Source organism: Myotis daubentonii, chromosome Y (assembly GCF_963259705.1).
Source record: "Myotis daubentonii chromosome Y, mMyoDau2.1, whole genome shotgun sequence".
In the NCBI taxonomy this organism is placed as follows: domain Eukaryota; kingdom Metazoa; phylum Chordata; class Mammalia; order Chiroptera; family Vespertilionidae; genus Myotis; species Myotis daubentonii.
In genome coordinates, this window is record NC_081862.1 from 4,425,402 (window position 1) to 4,447,504 (window position 22,103).

General features: G+C 40.5%; 1 pseudogene; it reads right to left on the reverse strand.

Annotated features, from left to right (window-relative positions):
• Positions 1-3,396: 3,396 nt before the first annotated feature.
• Positions 3,397-4,357, reverse strand: LOC132225579 (proliferating cell nuclear antigen-like; annotated as a pseudogene).
• Between the last annotated feature and the right edge of the window lie 17,746 nt (positions 4,358-22,103).

A 22,103-nucleotide genomic window follows, 5' to 3' on the forward strand; every position in this document is an offset into this window, starting at 1 on the left:
CTTTCTTGTAGTTTTGTTGATGGTTTTCTTTGCTGTGCAAAAAAGCTTTTTATTTTGATGTAGTCCCGTTTGTTTATTTTCTCTTTAGTTTCCATTGCTCTAGGAGCAGCATCAGTGAAGAAATTGCTTCAGCATATGTTTGCGATTTCCCTGCCTGTGGATTCCGCTGGTATTTTTATGGTTTCCCGTCTTATGTTTAAGTTCTTTATCCATTTTGAGTTTATTTCTGTGTATGGTGTAAGTTGGTAGTCTAGTTTTATTTTTTTGCATGTATCTGTCTAATTTTCTCAACACCATTTATTGAAGAGGCTGTCTTGACTCCATTGTATGTTCATGCCTCCTCTGTCAAATATTAATTGGGCACAGTGGTTTGGGTTGATTTCTGGGTTCTCTATTCCATTCTATTGATCTATATGTCTGTTCTTGTGCCAGTACCAGACTGTTTTGAGAACAGTGGCTTTGTAGTACAGCTTGATATCTGATATTTAGATCCCACCTACTTTCTTCTTCTTTCTCAGATTTTCTGCAGCTATTTGGGGTCTTTTTTTATTCCAGATGAATTTTTGGAAAGTTTGTTCTAGGTCTGTGAAATATGCCATTAGTATTTTAAAGGGGACTGCTTGAATCTATAGATTGCTTTGGGTAGTATGGACAAATTGATGATGTTGATTCTACCAATCCATGTAAACAGTATGTTCTTCCATCTGTTTATGTCTTCCTCTTTCTCCTTTATCAGTGTCCTATAGTCTTCCATGTATAGGTCTTTTACCTCCTTAGTCAAGTTTATTCCTAGGTATCTTAATTTTTTTGGTGCGATGGTAAATGGGATTGCTTTTTAAGTCTCTCTTTCTGTAAGTTCATTATTGCTGCATAGGAATGCCATAGATTTCTTGGTGTTAATTTTGTATCCTGCTACATTGCCAAATTCATTTATTAAATCTAATAATTTTTTATGGAATATTTAGGGTTTTCTATGTATAGTATCATGTCATCTGTGAATAAGGACAGTTTTACTTCTTTTTTTCCAATTTGGATGCCTTTTATTTCTTCTTCTTGTCTGATTGCAATGGCTCGTATATCCAGTACTATGTTGAACAGAAGTGGTAAGATGGGCATCCCTGTCTTGTTCTTGTTCTTAGGAGAAATGGTTTTAGTTTTTGCCTATTGAGTATAATGTTGGCTGTGTTTGTCATATATGGATTTTATTACGTTGAGGTATGATCCTTCTATTTCCACCTTGTTGAGAGTTTTTATCAAGAAAGAATGTTGGATTTTGTCAAATGTTTTTTTTTTCTCATCAATTGATGTGACTATGTGATTTTTATCTCTCAATTTGTTTATGTGATGTATAACATTTATTGATTTTCAGATATTGTACCATCCTTGTATCCCTGGGATAAATCCTACTTGGTCATGGTGTATGATCTTTCTGATGTAAGGCTGGATCTGATTTGCTAGAATTTTCTGGAGGATTTTAGCATCTATGTTCATGAGGGATATTGGCCTATAATTCTCTTTCATTTTATTGTCTTTATCTGGTTTTGGTATTAGGGTGATGCTGGCTTCATAGAATGAGCTGGGAAGTGTTCCTTCCTCTTGAATTTTTTGGAATAGTCTGAGGAGGATAGGTTTTAGTTCTTCCTTGAATGTTTGGCAAAACTCCCCTGTGAAGCCATCTGGTCCTGGGCTTTTGTTTGCTGGAAGGTTTTTGATGACTGCTTTAATTTCTTTCATAGTTATCAGCCTATTGAGATTTTAGAATCTTCCTGATTGAGTTTTGGAAGGTTGTATTTTTTTAAGAATATGTCCATTTCCTCCAGGATGTCTAGTTTGTTGGAGTAGTTGTTCATAGTATTTTTTAACAATCCTTTGTATTTCTGTGGATTCTGTTGTTATTTCGCCTCTTTCATTTCTGATTTTGTTGATTTGGGTCCTCTCTCTTTGCTTCTTGGTGAGCCTGGCTAGAAGTTCATCAATCTTGTTTATCCTTTGAAAGAACCAGCTCTTGATTCCATTGATCTTCTATATTGTTTTTTTGGTCTCTATATCATTCATTTCTGCTCTGATCTTTATTATATCCTTCCTTCTGGATACTGTGGGCTTTTCCTTTTGCACTCTTTCTAATTCTTTTAGTTGTAGAGTTAGATGATTTATTACCATTTTTTCTTGTTTTTTGAGTTAGGCCTGTAGAGCTATAAACTTCCCTCTCAGGACTGTTTTCATAGATGTTGGATTGTTGTGTTTTGATTGTCATTAGTTTCCAGGATGTTTTCAATTTCTTCTTTAATCTTTTTGGTAACCCAATCGTTATTTAATAGCATACTTTTCAGCTTCCGAGTGTTTGAATTTTTTGGATTGTTTTTATTATAGTTTATTCCTAATATTATGCCATTGTGGTCTGAGAAAATGCTTGATATGATTTCAATCTTCTTGACTTTGGGAAGACTTTGCTTGTGCCCCAATATGTGGTCTATTTTTGAAAATGTTCCATGTGCACTTGAGAAGAACGTACATTCCGTGGCTTTGGGGTGAAATGTTCTGAAGATGTCACTTAAGGCCATTAGTGAGTCATTTAGGATTGCTGTATCTTTGCTGATTTTTTGTCTAGAGCAGTGGTTCTCAACTTTCCTAATGCTGTGACCCTTTAATACAGTTCCTCATGTTGTGGTGACCCCCAACCATAAAATTATTTTTGTTGCTACTTCAAAACTGTAATTTTGCTACTGTTATGAATCATAATGTAAATACCTGATATGCAGGATGTATTTTCATTGTTACACATTGAACATAATTAAAGCATAGTGATTAGTCACAAAAACAATATGTAATTATAAATGTGTTTTCCGATGGTCTTAGGCGAGCCCTGTGAAAGGGTCATTTGACCCCCAAAGGTGTTGTGAACCACAGGTTGTGAACTGCTCTTCTAGAGGATATATGCAATGATGTCAGTGGTGTATTAAAGTCCCCTAATATGATTGTACTGTTGTCGATCTGTCCCTTGATATCTTCCAGGAGTTTGTTTATGTATTTGGATGCTCCTGCATTGGGTGGATATATGTTTATCAGGGTTATATCCTCTTGTATTGATCCCTTTAATATTATGAAGTGGCCTTCCTTATCTCTTGTTATGGCCTTCACTTTGAGGTCTATTTTTTCAGACATAAGTATTGCTACTCAAGCTTTTTTTTCACTTTCATTTGCCTGAAAGATATTTTTCCATCCCTTCACTTTCAGTCTGTACAAGTCCCTTATTCTGAGATGGGTCTCTTGTACACAGCATATACATGGGTCATGTTTTTTTTAATCCATTCAGCCACACAACGACTTTTGATTGGATCGAATTGTAAAGAATGGAAAATAGATTATTTACAGAAAATAGATTATTTATAGATTATCTACATGTGTACTCAGGTACAAATTACATGACAAAAGAGGCTTTTAAAAGCATGTTCAAATCTCAGAAGCTGTTCTCAAAGAGCTTAGTTTTGTTTTCTTGGATTTTAAAACCATCTAAGATCCTTCTTCATCCTTGATCTTGGGATTCAGATAGTACTTTAAATGTCCCATATCAGCAATTTTATACTCTACAACAAGGGGTACATCTGCAGACATACTGAGTGTTACTGTAGGAGAGAGTGAAGTAGTTTTTGTAAAGAAGTTCAGATATCTCAGTGCAAAAGTTAGCTTACTGCCTTATTAATCTCTATGGCAACAGCTTCCTCTTCTTTATCGACATTACTTTTTTGTGACAAATTAATATTTCCATTTCCAAGTTTCCCACTGGCAGAGAATTTAATTCCATCTTTTCCACAGGAAATTACAACAGCATCTCCAATATGACTGAGATCTCGGCATATACGTGCAAATTCACCAGAAGGCATCTTTACTACATAGCTATACTCCTGTTCTGGAATTCCAAGTTGTTCAACATCCAAATCCATTAACTTCATTTCATAGTCTGAAACCTTTTCTTGAGTTGGAGCTTCAAATACTAGTGCCAAGGAGTCCGCGTTATCTTCAGCCCTTAGGGTAATGATGTCTTCATTGCCAGCACATTTTAGTTCCTTGTACATGCTGGTGAGGTTCACACCCATGGCCAGGTTGCAGTCACAGCAATACGTGTGAAAGCCCTCACACTGCAGGGTGAGCTGCACCAAAGAGACCTGAGAGGAGTCCATGCTCTGCAGGTTCAAGCCTCTTGAGCTGATGTTCCAGCAGGCCTCATTAATGAGGTCCTTAAGCGCCTCCAGCACCTTTTTCAGGATGGAGCCCTGAACCAGGCGTGCTTCGAACATGGTGGCGGAGTCACAACGATGTGGCTAGAGGTGAAGTGAAGGAGGAGGAGTACCCCACCTAGGCTTGACAGAGCAAGCAGGCTACCTAACCTGTGAGAGCATGAAATGTAGGACAATCACCCCATTTTGGTTTTAATTTGCATCTCTCTGATCATTAGTAACTGAGCCCTTTTTTTATATGTCTCTTGGTCATTTATGTTCTCTTTAGAGAAATGCTATTCAGGTAGTCTGCCCATTTTATAATAGGTTATTTGTCTTCCTTGTGTTGAGTTGTATAATTATTTTATATATTTTGGAGATTAACCCTTTATCAGATATAACATTGGCAAATATGTTATCCCATACAGTGAGTTCCCTTTTGATTTTGTTGATGGTTTCTTCTGCTGTGCAGAAGCTTTTTATTTTTATGTAGTTCCATTTGTTCATTTTCTCCTTAGTTTCCATTGTCCTAGAACAAGCATTCAAACTCAAAGGCTAACCTGGGCCAAATAGTAAATAAGGTTTAAGTTTATGTGGGCTGCAAAAAAACAGCAGCTTCAATTTTCATAGAAATGTAGGTTTATTTCGATAGAGACTGTGCTGAATACAAAGTGCTGAAATAAATGAGTCATTATTAACACAAAATAATAGAACATTTTAATAAAAATTATTTTTTTCTTGAACATTATTTTACCAGACATTGAATAACTGCATAAATTTATAAGCATAATGCAAAGAAACCTACTTTTCTTGTTCTCTAAAAGTGAAATATTTCCTGTTGCACATACTAAACAAGTCAGTACAAGACTAATGACTTGGCAATCAGCTGCTAAACTATTCGCTGCTAGTTTTAGTGGAAAGAAATGGTGTGCCTGTGCATAAGGTGCATAAAGGAAATGAATGCAACACGATTTATAGTAATCAGTCATTAGTGGATGTTGTAGTTCGTTAATCATTATGTATAAAGGATATTGTAAAATTTAAGTTATGACATTTTTATTAAAACATTTCTTACATACCGTTATATGGGCTGGGCCACAAAAATATTCATTGTGGGCTGCATGTGGCCTGCAGGCCACAAGTTTGACATTCTTGTCCTAGGAGATGTATCCATAAACATGTTGCTACGTGAGCTGTCTTAGATTTTACTCTCTATGTTTTCATCTATGATTTTTATGGTTTCATGCCTTACATTTAAGTCTTTTACACACCTTGAGTTTATTTTCTTGTATGGTATAAGTTGGTGGTCTAGTTTAATCTTTTTGCATCAGTCTGTCCAGTTTTCCCAACAACATGTGTTGAAGAGACTGTTTTTACTCCATTGTATCCTCTTGCCTCCTTTTCAAAGATTAATTGACTGTAACGGTGTGGGTCAACTTCTGGAGTCTCTGTCCTGATTCATTGATCTATATGACTATTTTTTGTGCCAGTATGAGGATGTTTTGCTTATAGTGGCTTTGTAGTATGGTTTGATATCTGCTATTGTAATCCCTCCTACTTTATTGTTCTGTATCAAGATTTCTGCAACTATTGAGGATTTTTATGGTCCAATATAAATATTTGGAGTATTTGCTTTAATTTTGTGAAGTATGCCTTTTGTATTTTAATAGGGGTTGCATTGAATCCATATATTGCTTTGGGTAGTATGTTCATTTTTATGATGTTGATTTTACCAATCCATGAACATCATTTACATTTACATTTGTTTGTATCTCCCTCTATTTCCTTTTTCAATGTCCTATAGTTTTCTATGTAGAGGTCTTTTACCTTTTTGGTTAAGTTTATTCCTAGTTATGTTCACTTTTTTGTTGCAATGGTAAATGGGATTTTTTTATTTTCTCTTTTGGAGAGTTCATTATTGGTATAGAAAATATCATCAATTTCTGGACATTGATTTTGTATCCTGCCACCTTGCCAAATTCATTTATTACATCTAGTAGTTTCCTGGTGAAGTATTTAGGGTTTCTATCTGCAAATAATGACAGTTTTACTTTTTCTTTTCCCATTTTGCTTGTCTTTTTTTATTGTCTAAAGTTTTATATATGTCTCCTTTTTCCCAATTGACTTCCTCCCCCATCCCTTCCCAGCCCAGGCAAGCCCCCACCACCTCAGTGTCTGTGTCCATTGGTTATGCTAATATGTTTGCATATAATTACTTTGGTTGCAATCTAACCTCTCCCCCCCATCCGCTACCATTTGTCTCTGGGTCGATCTATTCTTGCTCATCAAATTATGTTGATCATTATACCCCACTATGAGTGACATCATGTGATATTTATCTTTCTCCAACTGGCATAATGTTCTCCAGTTCTATCCATGCTGTTGCATATGGTAAAAGTTCCTTCTTTTTAATAGTGGCATAGTGTTCCATTGTGTAGATGTACCACAGTTTTTTAATCCACTCATCTGCTTATGGGCACTTAGGCTGTTTTCAAATCTTAGCTATTGTAAATTGTGCTGCTATGAATATAGGGGTGCATATATCCTTTCTGATTGGTGTTTTTGGTTTTTTGGGATATAGTCCTAGAAGTGATATTACTGGGTCAAATGGAAGTTCCATTTTTAACTTTTTTTGGGAAACTCCATACTGCTTTCCACATTGGCTGCACCAGTCTACATTCCCACTAGCAGTGCAGAAGGGTTCCTTTTTCTCCATATCCTTGCCAGGATGTGTTGTTTATTGATTTGTTGATGATAGCCATTCTGACAGGTGTGAGATGGTACCTCATTATTTTGATTTGCATCTCTGGGATGATTAGTGACTTCGACCATGTTTACATATGTCTCTGGGCCCTCCTTATGTCTCCTTTAGAAAAGTGTTTATTTAGATCCTTTGACCATTTTTTGATCAGATCATTTATCTTCCTTTTGTTTAGTTGTATGAGTTCTCTGTAAATTTTGGAGATTAAGCCCTTATTGGAAATATCATTGGCAAATATGTTCTTCAATACAGTGGTTTTCTTGTTGTTTTGTTGATGGATTCTTCTGCTGTACAGAAGCTTTTTATTTTGATGTAGTCCCATTTGTTTAGTTTCTCCTTAGTCTCCATTGCCCTATGGCAGTGGTTCTCAACCTTCCTAATGCCTCGACCCTTTAATACAGTTTCTCATGTTGTGGTGACCCCCAACCATAAAATTATTTTTGTTGCTACTTCATAACTGTAACTTTGCTAGTGTTATGAATTGTAATATAAATATCTGATATGCAGGATGTATTTTCATTGTAACAAATTGAACATAATTAAAGCATAGTGATTAATCACAAAAACAATATGTAATTATATATGTATTTTCCGATGGTCTTAGGCGACCCCTGTGAATTGTTGTTCGACCCCCAAAGGGATCGTGATCCACAAGTTGAGACCACTGCCCTAGGGACTGTGTCTTAAAGACACTGCTGCAACACGTCTGCTATTTCGCTGCCTATGGAGTCTTGTAAGATTTTTATGGATTCCTGTCTTACATTCAAGTCCTTTAGCCATTTTGAGTTTGTTTTTGTGTATGGTGTAGGTTAGTGGTCTAGTTTCATTTTTTTTTTTTTTGCATGTATCTGTCCAAATCTCCCAGCGCCATTTATTGAAGAGGCTGCCTTGACTCCATTGTATGCTCTTGCCTCCTTTGTCAAATATTAATTGAGCATAATAGCTTGTGTCAATTTCTGGGTTCTCTGTTCTGTTCCACTGGTCTATATGTCTGTTCTTGTGCCAGTACCAGGCAGTTTTGAGAACCATGGCTTGGTAATATAGCTTGATATCTGGTAATGTGATCCCTCCAACTTTGTACTTCTTTCTCAGGATTGCTGCGGCTATTGAGGGTTTTTTAAGTTTGTTTGTTTTTGTTTTTTTATTCCAAATGAATTTTTGGAGAGTGTCTTCTAGATCTTTGAAATATGCCATTGGTATTTTAATGGGGATGGCATTGAATCTATAGATTGCTGTGGGTAGTATGGACATTTTAATGATGTTGATTCTACTAATACATGAACATGGTATGTTCTTTCATTTGTTTATGGCTTCCTCTATCTCTTATTTCAATGTCCTGAAGTTTTCCAGGTACAGGCCTTTTATGTCCTTAGTTAAGTTTATTCTTAGGTATCTTAATGTTTTTGGTGCTATGATAAATGGGAATTTTGTTGCTGCTCTTTCTGTAGGTTCATTACTGGTGTATAAAAAGGCCATAGATTTCTAGGTGTTAATTTTGTTATCTGCTACATTGCCAAATTTATTTATTAGGTCTAGTAGTTTTTTTTTTATTATTGCTTAAAGTATTACAAAAAGTATTACATATGTCTCCTTCCTTTTCCCCCACCCATGACAATCCCCTGGCCTCCCCTACCCCCCAGTGTCTTATGTCCATTGGTTATGCTTATATGCATGCATACAAGTCCTTTGATTGATCTCTTACCCACCCCCCTCCTGCCCGCCCACCCTTCCTGGCCTTCCTGCTGTAGTTTGACAGTCTTTTCAAGGCAGCTCTGCCTCTGTATCTATTTTTGTTCATGAGTTTATAATGGTCTTTATTATCCAGAAATGAGTGACATCGTGTTGGTATTTTTCCTTCATTGACTGGCTTATTTCACTTAGCATAATGCTCTCCAGTACCATCCATGCTGTTGCAAATGGTAAGAGTTCCATCTTTTTTATAGCAACATAGTATTCTATCGTGTAGATGTACCAGTTTTCTAATCCATTCATCTACTGATGGGCACTTAGGCTGTTTCCAGATCTTAGCTATGGTGAATTGTGTTGCTATGAACATAGGGATGCATATATCCTTTCTGAGTGGTGTTTCTGGTTTCTTGGGATATATTCCTAGAAGTGGGATCACAGGGTCAAATGGGAGTTCCATTTTCAGTTTTTTGAGGAAACTCCATACTGTCTTCCATAGTGTCTGCACCAGTCTGCATTCCCACCAGCAGTGCAGAAGGGTTCCTTTTTCTCCACATCCTCGCCAGCACTTGTCGTTTGTTGATTTGTTGATGATAACCAGTCTGACAGGTGTGAGATGGTACCTCATTGTTGTTTTGATTTGCATCTCTCGGATGATTAGTGACTTTGAGCATGTTTTCATATGTCTCTTGGCTTTCTGAATGTCCTCTTTTGAAAGGTGTCTATTTAGGTCCTTTGCCCATTTTTTGATTGGATTGTTTATCTTCCTTTTGTTAGGTTGTATGAGTTCCCTGTAAATTTTGGAGATTAGGCCCTTATCAGATATGACATTGGCAAATATGTTTTCCCACGCAGTGGGTTTTCTTATTGTTTTGTTGATGGTTTCCTTTGCTGTGCAGTAGCTTTTAATTTTGATGTAGTACCATTTGGTTATTTTCTCTTTAGTTTCCAATGCCCTAGGAGCTGTATCGGTGAAGAAATTGCTTCGGCATATGTCTTAGATTATGTTGCCTTTGGATTCTTCTAGTATTTCTATGGTTTCCCGTCGTATATTTAAGTCCTTTATCCATTTTGAGTTTATTTTTGTGTATGGTGTAAGTTGGTGGTCTAGTTTCATTTTCTTGCATGTAGCTGTCCAATTTTCCCAACACCATTTATTGAAGAGACTATCTTGACTCCATTGTATGTTCTTGCCTCCTTTGTCAAATATTAATTGAGCGTATTGGTTGGGGCTGATTTCTGGGCTCTCCATTCTATTCCATTGATCTATATGTCTGTTCTTGTGCCAGCACCAGGCAGTTTTGAGAACAGTGGCTTTGTAATACAGCTTGATATCTGGTATTGAGATCCCACCTACTTTGTTCTTTCTCGGATTGCTGCAGCTATTCGGGGTCGTTTTTTATTCCAGATGAATTATTGGAGAGTTCGTTCTAGGTCTGTGAAATATGCCATTGGTATTTTAATGGGAAGTGTGTTGAATTTATAGATTGCTTTGGGCATTATGGACATTTTAATGATGTTGATTCTACCAATCCAAAAACATTGTATGTTCTTCCATCTGTTTATGTCTTCCTCTATCTCTTTTTTCAACGTCTTGTAGTTTTCTGAGTAGAGGTCTTTTACCTCTTTAGTTAAGTTTATTCCTAGGTAGCTTAACTTTTTTGGTGCAATGGTAAATGGGATTGCTTTTTTAGTCTCTCTTTCTGCAAGTTCACTATTGGTGTATAGAAATGCCATAGATTTCTTGGCGTTAATTTTGTATCCTGCTACATTGCCGAATTCCTTTATTAAGTCTAATAGTTTATTGATGGAGTCTTTAGGGTTTTTTAAGTATAATATCATGTCATCTGCAAATAAGGACAGTTTTACTTCTTCTTTTCCAATTTGGATGCCTTTTATTTCTTCTTCTTGTCTGATTGCAATGGCTAATACTTCCAGTACTATGTCGAACAGGATTGGTGAGAGTGGGCATCCCTGTCTTGTTCTTGTTCTTAGGGGAAATGGTGTTAGTTGTTGTCCATTAAGTATGAGGTTGGCTGTGGGTTTGTCATATACGGCTTTTACTATGTTGAGGTATGATCATTCAATTCCCACCTTGCTGAGAGTTTTTATCAAAAATGGGTGTAGAATTCTGTCAAATGCTTTTTCTGCATCAATTGATATGACCACGTGGTTTTTTTCTTTCAATTTGTTTATGTGATGTATCACATTTATTGATTTGCAGATATTGCACCATCCTTGCATCCCTGGGATAAATCCTACTTGGTCGTGGTGTATGATCTTTCTGATGTACTGCTGGATCCGATTTGCTAAGATTTTGTTGATGATTTTGGCATCTATGTTCATGAGGGATATTGGCCTGTAATTCTCTTGCATTGTGTTGTCTTTACCTGGTTTTGGTATTAGGGTGATGCTGGCTTCATAGAATGAGCTTGGAAGTGTTCCTTCCTCTTGAATTTTTTGTAGTAGTCTGAGGAGGATAGGTTTTAGTTCTTCCTTGAATGTTTGGTAAAACTCCCCTGTGAAGCCGTCTGGTCCTGGGCTTTTGTTTGCTGGAAGCTTTTTGATGACTGCTTCAATTTCTTCCATAGTTAGTGGCCTATTGAGATTTTTAGATTCTTCCTGATTGAGTTTTGGAATGTTGTATTTTTTCTAGGAATATGTCCATTTCCTCCAGGTTGTCTAGTTTGTTGGAGTAGAGTTGTCCATAGTATTTTTTAACAATCATTTGTATTTGTGGGATCTGTTGTTAATTATCCTCTATCATTTCTGATTTTGTTGATTTGGGTCCTTTCTCTTTGCTTCTTGGTGAGCCTGGCTAGAGGTTTGTCAATCTTGTTTATCATTTCAAAGAACCAGCTCTTTGTTTCATTGATTTTCTGTATTTTTTTTTTTTTTTGGTCTCTATGTCATTTATTTCTGCTCTAATCTTTATTATCTACTTCCTTCTGCTCACTCTGGGCTTTTCTTGTTGCTCTCTTTCTAATTCTTTGAGCTGTAGAGTTAGATGATTTACTACCATTTTTTCTTGTTTGTTTCTTGTCTGTAGAGCTATAAACTTCCCTCTCAGGACTGCTTTCATTGCGTCCCAAAGGTTTTGGATTGTTGTGTTTTCATTGTCATTAGTTTCCAGGATGTTTTGAATTTCTTCTTTGATCTCATTGGTAACCCAATCAATCAACACTAATAAAAGAGAAAAATGGTAATTGGCGTACGAGCTACCCTTTTCATTGGCTAATCAGGGCTATATGCAAATTAACTGCCAACTGAGATGGCAGTTAACTGCCAACAAGATGGCGGTTAATTTGCATATGTAGGCACAATGCAGGGAGGCCAAAGGGAAAGCAGGAAGAAGCCCCCTGCCACTGACAGTGATCGGAAACCCAGTGGGGAGCTAAGAGCTGGGGGGCCGCCTTTGCCCTGCCCCCCAGCCATGATAGGAGAATCAGGTGCCTTTTCCTCCCTGGCCAGTGATAGCAGGAAGTAGGGGTGGAGCCAGTGATGGGAGCTGGGCAAGGTCGAAGCTGGCAGTCCCAGGAGCTAGGGGTCCCTTGCCTGGGCCTAAAGCGAAGCCCAGGATCATGGGGCCGCTGCAGCTGCGAGTCCCCGCTGCCTGGGCCAAACACCTAGGCCAGAGGCGTCAGGCCTGGGCAAGGGGCTGATCCTGCGATTGGAGGGTGATGGGGGTCAACGCCTGAGGGCTCCCAGTATGTGAGAGGGGGCAGGCTGGGCTGAGGGACACTCCCCCCCCACACACACCCAGTGCACGGGGATCAGCGGAGCCGCGAGGCCTCCCGGCACCGGCATCAGTGTGACAGGGGGCAGTGCCCAAACCCCCTGAACCCCCTGATCGCCCTGCGGCTCTGTGTGCGACAGGGGGCGGGGCCACAACCTCCCTATCCGCCCTGCTCTGTTCGGGACAGGGGAAGGCGCCCCAACCCCCTGATCAGCCCTGCTCTGTGCCTGATAGGGTGGAGCTCCCCAACTCCCTGATCGCTCTGCGGCTCTGTGTGTGACAGGGTGCAGTGCCCCAACCCCCTGATCGGCCCTGCTCTGTGTGTGACAGGGTGTGGTGCCCCAACCCCCCCGCCCCCCCCAACGGGTCCTGCTCTGTGTGTGACGGGGTAGAGCCATAACCTCCCCTTCGGCCCTGCCCTGAGTGTGAGAGTGGCGGCACCCCAACCCCTCTGATGGGCTCTGCTCTGTGAGTGACAGGGGCCAGCGCCCCAACCCCCTGATGGGCCCTGCTCTGTGCGTGACAGGGGGTTGTGCCGCAACCTCCCCATCGACCCTGCCTTGAGTGTGACAGGGGGTGGTGCCCCAACCCCCCCAATCGGCCCTACCCTGAGCATGACTGAGGGTGGCATCGCAACCTCATGATCCTCCCTGCTCTGTGCATGACATGGGGCGGTGCCCCAACTCCCCAAATGGCCCTGCTCTGAGCCCGACCAGGGGCTGCACCTAGGGATTGGGCCTTCCCTCTGCCACCCGGCAGCAGGTCTAAGCCAGCACGTCGTTATCTCCCGAGGGGTCCCAGACTGGGAGAGGGCACAGGCCAGGCTGAGGGACCCCCCCGCCCCCCGAGTGCACAAATTTTTGTGCACCGGGCCTCTAGTATTTAATAATGTGCTATTCAGCTTCCAAGTGTTTGAGTATTTTGAGTTGTTTTTTTTGTAGTTTATTTGTAATATTATGGCCTTGTGGTTTGAGAAGATGCTTGGTATGATTTCAATCTTCTTGAATTTGGGAGACTTTGTTTGTGACCCAATATGTGTTCTATTTTTGAAGATGTCCAATGAGCACTTGAGATGAACGTATATTTTGTAGCTTTGGGGTGAAGTGTTCTGAAGATGTCGATTATTGCCATCTGATCTAGTGAGTCATTTAGGATTGCTGTTTCTCTGCTGAGTTTTTGTCTAGCGGATTTATCCAGTGATGTCAGTGGTGTATTAAAGTCCCCTACTATGATTGTATTGTTGTCGATCTCCCCCCGATATCTTCCAGGAGTTTTCTTCTGTATGTGGGTGCTCCTGCATTGGGTGCATATATGTTTATATCAGGGTTATATCCTCTTGTTGTATTGATCCCTTTAGTATTATGAAGTGGCCTTCCTTATCTCTTGTTATGGTCTCACTTTGAGGTCTATTTTGTCTGATATAAGTATTGCTACCCCAGCTTTTTTTTTTCATTTCCATTTGCCTGAAAGATATTCTTTCATACCTTCACTTTCAGTCTGTGTGAGTCCCTTCTAATGAGGTGGGTCTCTTGTAGACAGCAAATATATGGGTCATGTTTTTTTTTAATCCATTCAGCCACTCGATGCCTTTTGATTGGACCATTTACATTTAAAGTTATTATTGAAAGGTACTTGTTTGTAGCCATTTCTATTTTTTTTGTGTGTGTGTGGCTGTTTTCTTTCTGGGCTTTTTATTTCTTCTTTTTACACCAGTCCCTTTAGCATTTCTTGCATTGCTGGCTTGGTGGTGATAAACTCCCTTAGCCTTTTTTTGTCTGTGAAGCTTCTTATTTCCCCTTCAATTTTGAATGATAGCCTTGCTGGATAGAGTATTCTTGGATTCAGTCCTTTGCTTTGCATCACTTGGTAAATTTCTGTCCATTCTTTTCTAGCCTGATGTGTTTCTGTTGAGAAATCATTTGATAATCTGATGGGGGATCCTTTGTAGGTAACTCTCTGTTTCTCTCTTGCAGCCTTTAAGATTCTGTCTTTGTCTTGTACATTTGCCATTGTTATTATGACGTGTCTTGGTGTGGGTCTTTTGGGGTTCATCTTGCCAGGGACTCTGTACTTGTATAACTTTTTTCTTTCCCATATCAGGGAAGTTTTCTGACATTATTTCTTCAAATAGATTTTCTAATCCTTGCTGCTCTTCTTGTCCTTCTTGCAGCCCTATTATGCATATGTTACTTCGTTTCATGTTGTCCCAGAGCTCCCTTAGGCTCTCCTCCTGCTTTTTAATTCTTTTCTCCAGTTGCTGTTCAGATTGAGCTTGTTTCTCTGCCTTATCTTCTAATTCACTAATTCGGTCCTCTGCTTCTTCTAGTCTGCTGTTGAAACTTTCCATGGTGTTTTTGATTGTAGCTATATCACTTTCCATTTCTTCCTGATTCTTGCATAGGTTGTTGATTTTCTCATCCATCTGGTGAATGAATTGTACAACCATAATTCTGAATTCTTTTTCTGTCATGTTGCAGGCTTCAACTGCATTAATGTCCTTACTTGGTGATTCCTCATTGTCTTTTCTCTGGGTGTTGTTTCATCTCTTCATTCTGATTATCTCCCCGATGGTTCAAACGTCGAGTTGCGTGGGCCTGGGGCGTGTGCAGTTGGAGCCTCCCACCACCCTACTGTCACTGAAGAGCTCTGACACTAAGATGTGTGGTTGTTGTGGGTTGGTGGGAACCAGGCTCGCTCAGAGTCAGTGTTGTCAGCGCTCAATGTGGCCTTGTACGCGCCCTTAGAATCAGGGACCCTGCCTGCATCATGCTGAAACAGAGACCCCCCTGAAGCGTGTTGAAAACCAGAGCTCCCTAGTGTGCGCCAGGAGTCAGAGTTCCCCAGAATCCAGTGTCAGAGTCTCTGTTGCTTCACGTGACCTTGCCTTTAGAATCAGGGTCCCTGTGTGCCCTTACACCAGGAATTGGAATCACTGGCTCTTAGTATGAATGCACAGGAAATCAGGATCTCAGGCGCAGGTGAAAAGAAACACAGTCTAGTCACTGGTGCTTGGTGCTGCCACCTGCCCAGAGAATCGGGGTCCCTGGGCCTGTGATATGTGGGACAAATTCCCGGTGTTCGCAGGATTGCTCCCAGCCCAGGGCTCAGAAGCCAGCAGTGTGCCTGTGCTCAGTTCCTGGGGTTCGCACATTTGCTTCCAGCCCAGGGCTCAGAAGCTGGCAGTGCACATAGGATCAGTTCCAAGGTGCTTGTGCACTTCCAGGCTAAAGTTCCTGGAGCCCTGAGGCCCAGCAAGGGGTGGGTCTCTCAGTTAGTTACTCTGGCGCTTCCCGCAAGCCTGCGGGAAGTGGGGATGAGCTCTGTTACTCACGGATCTGCCGCGGGGATTTCTGAACTTTTGGTGTCCACAGGTCTGTAGCTGTGGTCACAGGTCTCTGTCCCCAGTGGCTGCAGGGTCCTGGTATGTGTCTGAGATCAGAATGGGTAGTGCTGAGGTCAGGATCGTAATCTCAAGCAGCTCTGTTTCCCAAGATGGCGTGCCTTTGCTGGCCGCCCAGGAGTTTCCACACAGGGAGCGGGACTCCGCTGCCTAAAACTGCCCGGTTTAGCAGCCCCTTAGAAGACCTGCAGAATCTAACTGTCCCTAGCTCATACACACACACCACATGCGTCCACACACTCCTCTATCACTTCCTTGCGCTCTCACACTCTCTCCCTCCCTACCTTCCTGCTGGTCGCCATTTTGGAAGTCCCAGGTCTAGTAGTTTTTTGATGGAGTCTTTACGGTTTTCTATTTATAGTATCATGTCTTCTGAAAATAAGGATAGTTTTACTTCTTTTTTTACAATTTGGATGTGTTTTATTTCTTCTTTCTTTCTGATCGATGTGACTAGCACTTCCAGTATGACATGGAACAGGAGTGGTGAAAGTGGGCATCCTTATCTTGTTCCTGTTCTTAGGGGAAATGAATTTAGTTTTTTGACCATTGAGTATGATGTTGGCTGTAGGTTTGTCATATAAGGCTTTTATTATGTTGAGGTATCATCCTTTTATAACCACTTTGCTGAGAGTTTTTAATCAAGAAAGGGTGTTGGATTTTTGTCAAATGCTTTCTCTGCATCGATTGATATGATTATGTGATTTTTTTCTTTCGGTTTGTTTATGTGATGTAACACATTAATGGTTTTGTGGATGTTATACCATCCTTCCATTACCGGAATAAATCCCACTTGGTCGTGGCGTATGATCTTTCTAACGTAATAATGAATCCGATTTGCTAGAATTTTTTTTTTGAGAATTTTAGCATCTATGTTCATCCAGGATATTGGCCTGTAGTTCTCTTTCTTTGTGGTGTCTATCTACTTTTGGGATTAGAGTAATGCTGGCTTCATAGAAAGAGCTTGGATGTGTGCCTTCCTCTTGAATTTTTTGGAATAGTCTGAGTAGGATAGGTTTTAGTTCTTCTATGAATGCTTGGTAGAATTCTCCTGTAAAGCCATCCAGACCAGGGCTTTTTTTTTGTTGTTGGAATATTTTTGGTTACTCTTTTAATTTCATCAGTAATTTTCACCATATTCAGGTTTTTTTTATTCTTCCTGAGAGTTTTGGAAGCTTGTATTTTTCTAGGAATGTGTCCATTTCATCGAGGTTGTCCAGTTTTTTGGAGTAAAGTTGTTCATAGTATTTTACAAACCTTTGAATATCAGTAGGGTCAGTTGTTAATTCACCTCTTTCATTTCTGATTTTATTTGGGCCCTCTATCTTTGTTTCTTGGTGAGCCTAGCAAGAGGTTCATCAATTTTGTTTATTCTTTCAAAGAACCAGCTCTTAGTTTCATTGATCTACTGTAATTTTTTTTGTCTCTATGTCATTTATCTCCACTCTGATCTTTATTATTTCCTTCCTTCTGCTTATGCTGGGCTTTTCTTGTTGCTCTCTTTCTAACTGTTTGAGTTGTAGGGTTAGATAATTCATTACCATTGTTTCTTTTCTTTTCTTTTCTTTTCTTTTCTTTTCTTTTTTTTAGATAGGCCTGTGGAGCTATGAACTTCCCTCTCAAGACTGCTTTCATTGTGTCCCATAGATTTTGGACAGTTGTATTTTCATTGCCATTTGTTGCCATGATACTTTTTATTTCTTCTTTGATTTCTTTGGTAACCCAATCATTGTTTAATAGCGTGCTATTTAGCCTCAAGGTGTTTGATTTTTTCCATTGTTTTTATTGTGGTTGATTTCTTGTTTTATGCCACTGTGATCTGAGAACTGCCCTCCTCTACTGACCTGATCGTCCCTAACTGCCTCTGCCTAATCCCCACCACTATGGCTTTGTCTGAAAGGTAGTCAGACATCCTTTCAGACAAATTTGTATCAGTCTTGCATTCCCACATAAATCCCACTTGATCATGGTAGATGATATTTTTAATGTATTGCTAGATCCAATTTGCTAATATTTTGTTGAGGATTTTAGGAGCTATGTTCATTAGGAGCTATGTAATTTTTATTCTTTGTACTGTCTTTACCTGGTTTTGGAATTAGAATAATGTTGGCTTCATAAAGAGCTTGGAAATGTTCCTTCCTCTTGAATTTCTTGGAATAGTTTGAAGACGATGGGTATTAGTTATTTTTGTATGTTTGATAAAATTCTGTTTGCTGGAAGTTTTAAAATTACTGCTTCAATTTCATTGATTGTTACTGACCTCAGGTTTCCTGGTTCTTCCTGGTTGAGTTTTTGAAGATTGTATGCTTCTAGGAATTGGTTCATTTTGCCCAGGTTGTCCATTATATAGGCATACTAGGGGCCCACTGCCCGAATTTGTGCACTTCGAAAGGAACTGTGGGCTGTGAGGCTGTAGAGGGTACATGGGTGAGTCTTGGCCCATCCTCTGTGCCCCCGCTTAGCTTCTCCCACCAAGGCCCTTTGGCCCCTGTCTGCCAGTAACCCTGCTCCCATGCCCTGATAGTGCAAGCCAGCCCCCCGCTTGCAGCCACTGATGGTGCAGAGTGATTCAGGCCAGCTCCAGCAAAGGGTGTGAGTGGGGTCAGCACTGTCAGTGGGTGCTAGAGGTGGCTGCTCTCCGATCGCCCCACAGGATCAGGGGGAGGTGGGTGATCGGGGTCAACAGCAACCACTCACACCCGCTGATGGTCTGAGTGATCAGGGCCGGTGCCACGCACCAGCAGCAGGTGTGAATGGTGACTCTAGTACCTGCAGTGGGTGTGAGCACCAGGTGGGACCACAGCATGTGGGAGCAAAGAATTTTCAGAAAGAGATCAAGATGGTGACCAGCAAGAAGGCAGGGAGGGAGAATGTGTGACAGTGACAGAGTGATAGAGGTGTGTGTGTGTGTGTGTGTGTGTGTGTGTGTGTGTGTGTGTGAGCTAGAGACAGGTCCTGCAGGTCTTCTGGGGGACTGTGAGACTGGGCAGTCATAGGCTGCAAAACCCCATTGCCACCACAATCACTCTGGGTGGCCAGTGCTGGCACAGAAACCACACCATCTTAAAAAACAATGATTGGGTTACCAAAGAAATCAAAGAAGAACTGCTTGTGACTAGGATCCTAGCCTCACCACCACCCAATCTGGTCTCAAATAAAAGCCTATAGCCGGGAACCTACAGCCACTAGGGGAAAAGACCTGCGACCACAGCTGCAGTCCCATGGACACCAAGACTCCAGACATTCCAGCCACGAATTTCTCTGAGTCACAGAGCCCATCTCCCTCCATATGAGCCTGCTGCAGCAGCATGGGATTTGCTAGACCTATTCTGTGTGAGCAGGCCTCCTGCTGACACAAGGCAGCTGCACAACTTAACTTTGACTCTGGGCCCACTCACATGGAAGTTTGTTTTCTGTGGCACAGGAGTGGGACTCTTGCTGAAACAGGGAAGGTGTGCTGCCTGATTTTGACTCTGGGCATGCAGACATGAAGAGTCTGTTTCCAAAAGCATGCATGCATTCAACCAGGCTTCTTGCCCACAAAGGGCAGCTGTGCCACCTGACTCTGACTCTGGATGTACACACACAGGCATCTGTTTGCCACTGCACAGGAGGGGGCCTCTTGACGACACAGGGTAACTGTGTAACCTGGCCACCCAAGCAGGCTGGGGACCCTGATTCTTCAGGTGAAAGGCAGCACTGAACACCAGTGACTTGACACTCAGTGTACACACATGGGGACTCTGTTTCTCATTGCACACTCATGGGATCCTCAGTGACTCTAGTTCTTGGTGCATGTGCACACAGGATCCCTAATTCTTGGCATGAGGCTGAACCAAGTGACACAGCCCATCCTCTGCGTCCCTGCCTGGCTCCTTCCACCAAGACCCCTTGGCCCCTGTCTGCCAGCAGCCCTGCTCCCATGCCCTGACAGTGCAGGCCCCCCTCACAGCCGCTGATACTTGATTCTCAGCACATGCACATGGGGACTCTGACTCCTGGTGTGTGCTAGGAGACACTGATTTTTGAACCTTTTTTTCAGTGTGGCTCATGCAGGGCCCCTGATTCTAGATGCGCACATGAGGCTGCACTGAGTGCCAAATACTCTGATTCTCAGCTTATGTGGCTTCCACAGATTCAAAGCTGCCACACATCTCGGTGTCAGAGCTTTTTCTGGCATTTGGGTGGTGCTACACTCCCACTGCACACAACTCAGGCTCCTGCAACTCAGCGTTTGTACCTTCTGGTGATAGAATGGGGAGACAACAAAACAATTCCCAGAGGAAATAAAATGAGGAATCGGCAAGAAAGGAAATAAGTGAAATGGAGGCATGCAATATGATAGAAAAATAATTCAGAGTAAACATTACAGTTCATAAACTGGATGGATGAGAAAATCAACAACCTATGTTAAAATCAGGAAGAAATCAAAAGTGACATTGTGACAATCAAAAACACCATGGAAAGCTTCAAGGTAGACTAGAAGAAGCAGAGAACCGAATTAGTGAGTTAGATGATCAGCTAGAGAAACAATTCCAGTTGGAACAGCAACTGGAGAAAAAATTAGAAAGTAATAGGAGAGCCTAAGGGAGCTTTGGGATAACACAAAACAAAGTAACATACGTATACTATGGGTGCCAGAAGGACAAGAAGAGCATCAAGGATTAGAGTATCTAATTGAAGAAATAATGACAGAAAACTTCCGTGATAAGGGGAAGAAAAAAGTCATACAAGTACAGAGTCCCAAGCAAGATAAATCTCAAAAGACCCACACCAAGACACATCATAATTATAATTGTAAATGTTAACAACAAAGAGAGAATCTTAAAGGCTGAAAGAGAGAGACAGAGAGGATCCCCCATCAGATTATCAGATGATTGTCTAACAGAGACACATCAGGCTTGAAGAGAATGGAAGGAAGTCTGCAAAGTGGTGAAAAGGAAGGGATTGAATCCAATGATACTCTATTCAGCAAGACTATCAATCAAAATTGAAGGGGAAATCAGGAACTTCATAGGCAAAAAAGACTAAGGGACTTTATCACTACCAATCCAGCAATTAAAAAAATGCAAAAGGAAATGCTGTAAAAAGAAGAAATAGAAAGGGAGGAAGAAGCACAGGCATAAAGTACAGAAATGGCTACAAACAGTACCTAACATTAACATTAAATGTAAATGGATTAAGTGCTCCAATCAAAAGAAATCGAGTGACTGAATAGATAAAAAAAACATGACCCATATATATCCTGTCTACAGGAGACCTACCTCAGAACAAGTGACTCACTCAGTCTGAAAGTGAAGGGATGGAAAAATATCTATCAGGCAAATGGAAATGAAAAACAAGCTGGGGTAGCAATATTTATATCGGACAAAATAGACCTCAAAGTGAAGACCATAAAAAGAGACAAGGAAGGCCACTTCATAATTCTAAAGGGATCAATACAACAACAGGATATAACTCTGGTAAAAATATATGCACCCAATACAGGAGCACCCAAATACATGAAAGAAAAAGAAACCTGGAAGATATCAGAGGAGAGACTGACAGAACTATAATCATAGTAGGAGACTTTAATACCCCATTAACATCACTGGATAAAGCCTCTAGTTTAGACAAAAAATTAGCAAAGAAACAGAAATCTTAAACAACTCACCATTCTACATGGACTTAATTGACATCTTTAGACTATTCCACCTCAAAAGTACAGAATATACATTCTGCTCAAGCGCACTTGGAACTTTTTCAAAGATAGATCACATATTGGGACACAGACAAAGTCTCTTCAAAATCAAAAAGATTGAAATCATATCAAGAATCTTCTCAGATCACAATGACATAAAATTAGAAATCAACTACAATAAATATAATCACAAAAATTCAAACACTTGGAGGCTGAATTGCATGGTATTAAACAATGAGTGGGTTACCAAAGAAATCAAAGAAGAAATAAAAAACATCCTGAAAACAAATGACAATGAAAACAAAACAATCCAAAATCTTTGGGACACAGTGAAAGTAGTCATAAGAGGGAAGTTCATAGCATTACAGGCCTACCTCAAAAAAAAAAAAAAGAAAAGAAAAACTAGTAATAAACCATCTAAATATGCAACTTGAAGAATTAGAAAGAGGGAAATAATAAAAGCCCACAGTGAGCAGAATGAAAAAAATTATAAAGATCTGAGCAGAAATAAATGACACAGAGACCAAAATAACAATACAAAAGATCAATGAAACCAAGAGCTGTTTCTTTTAAAGGATAAATACGATTGATGAACCTCTAGCCAGGCTCACCAAGAAGCAAAGAGAGAG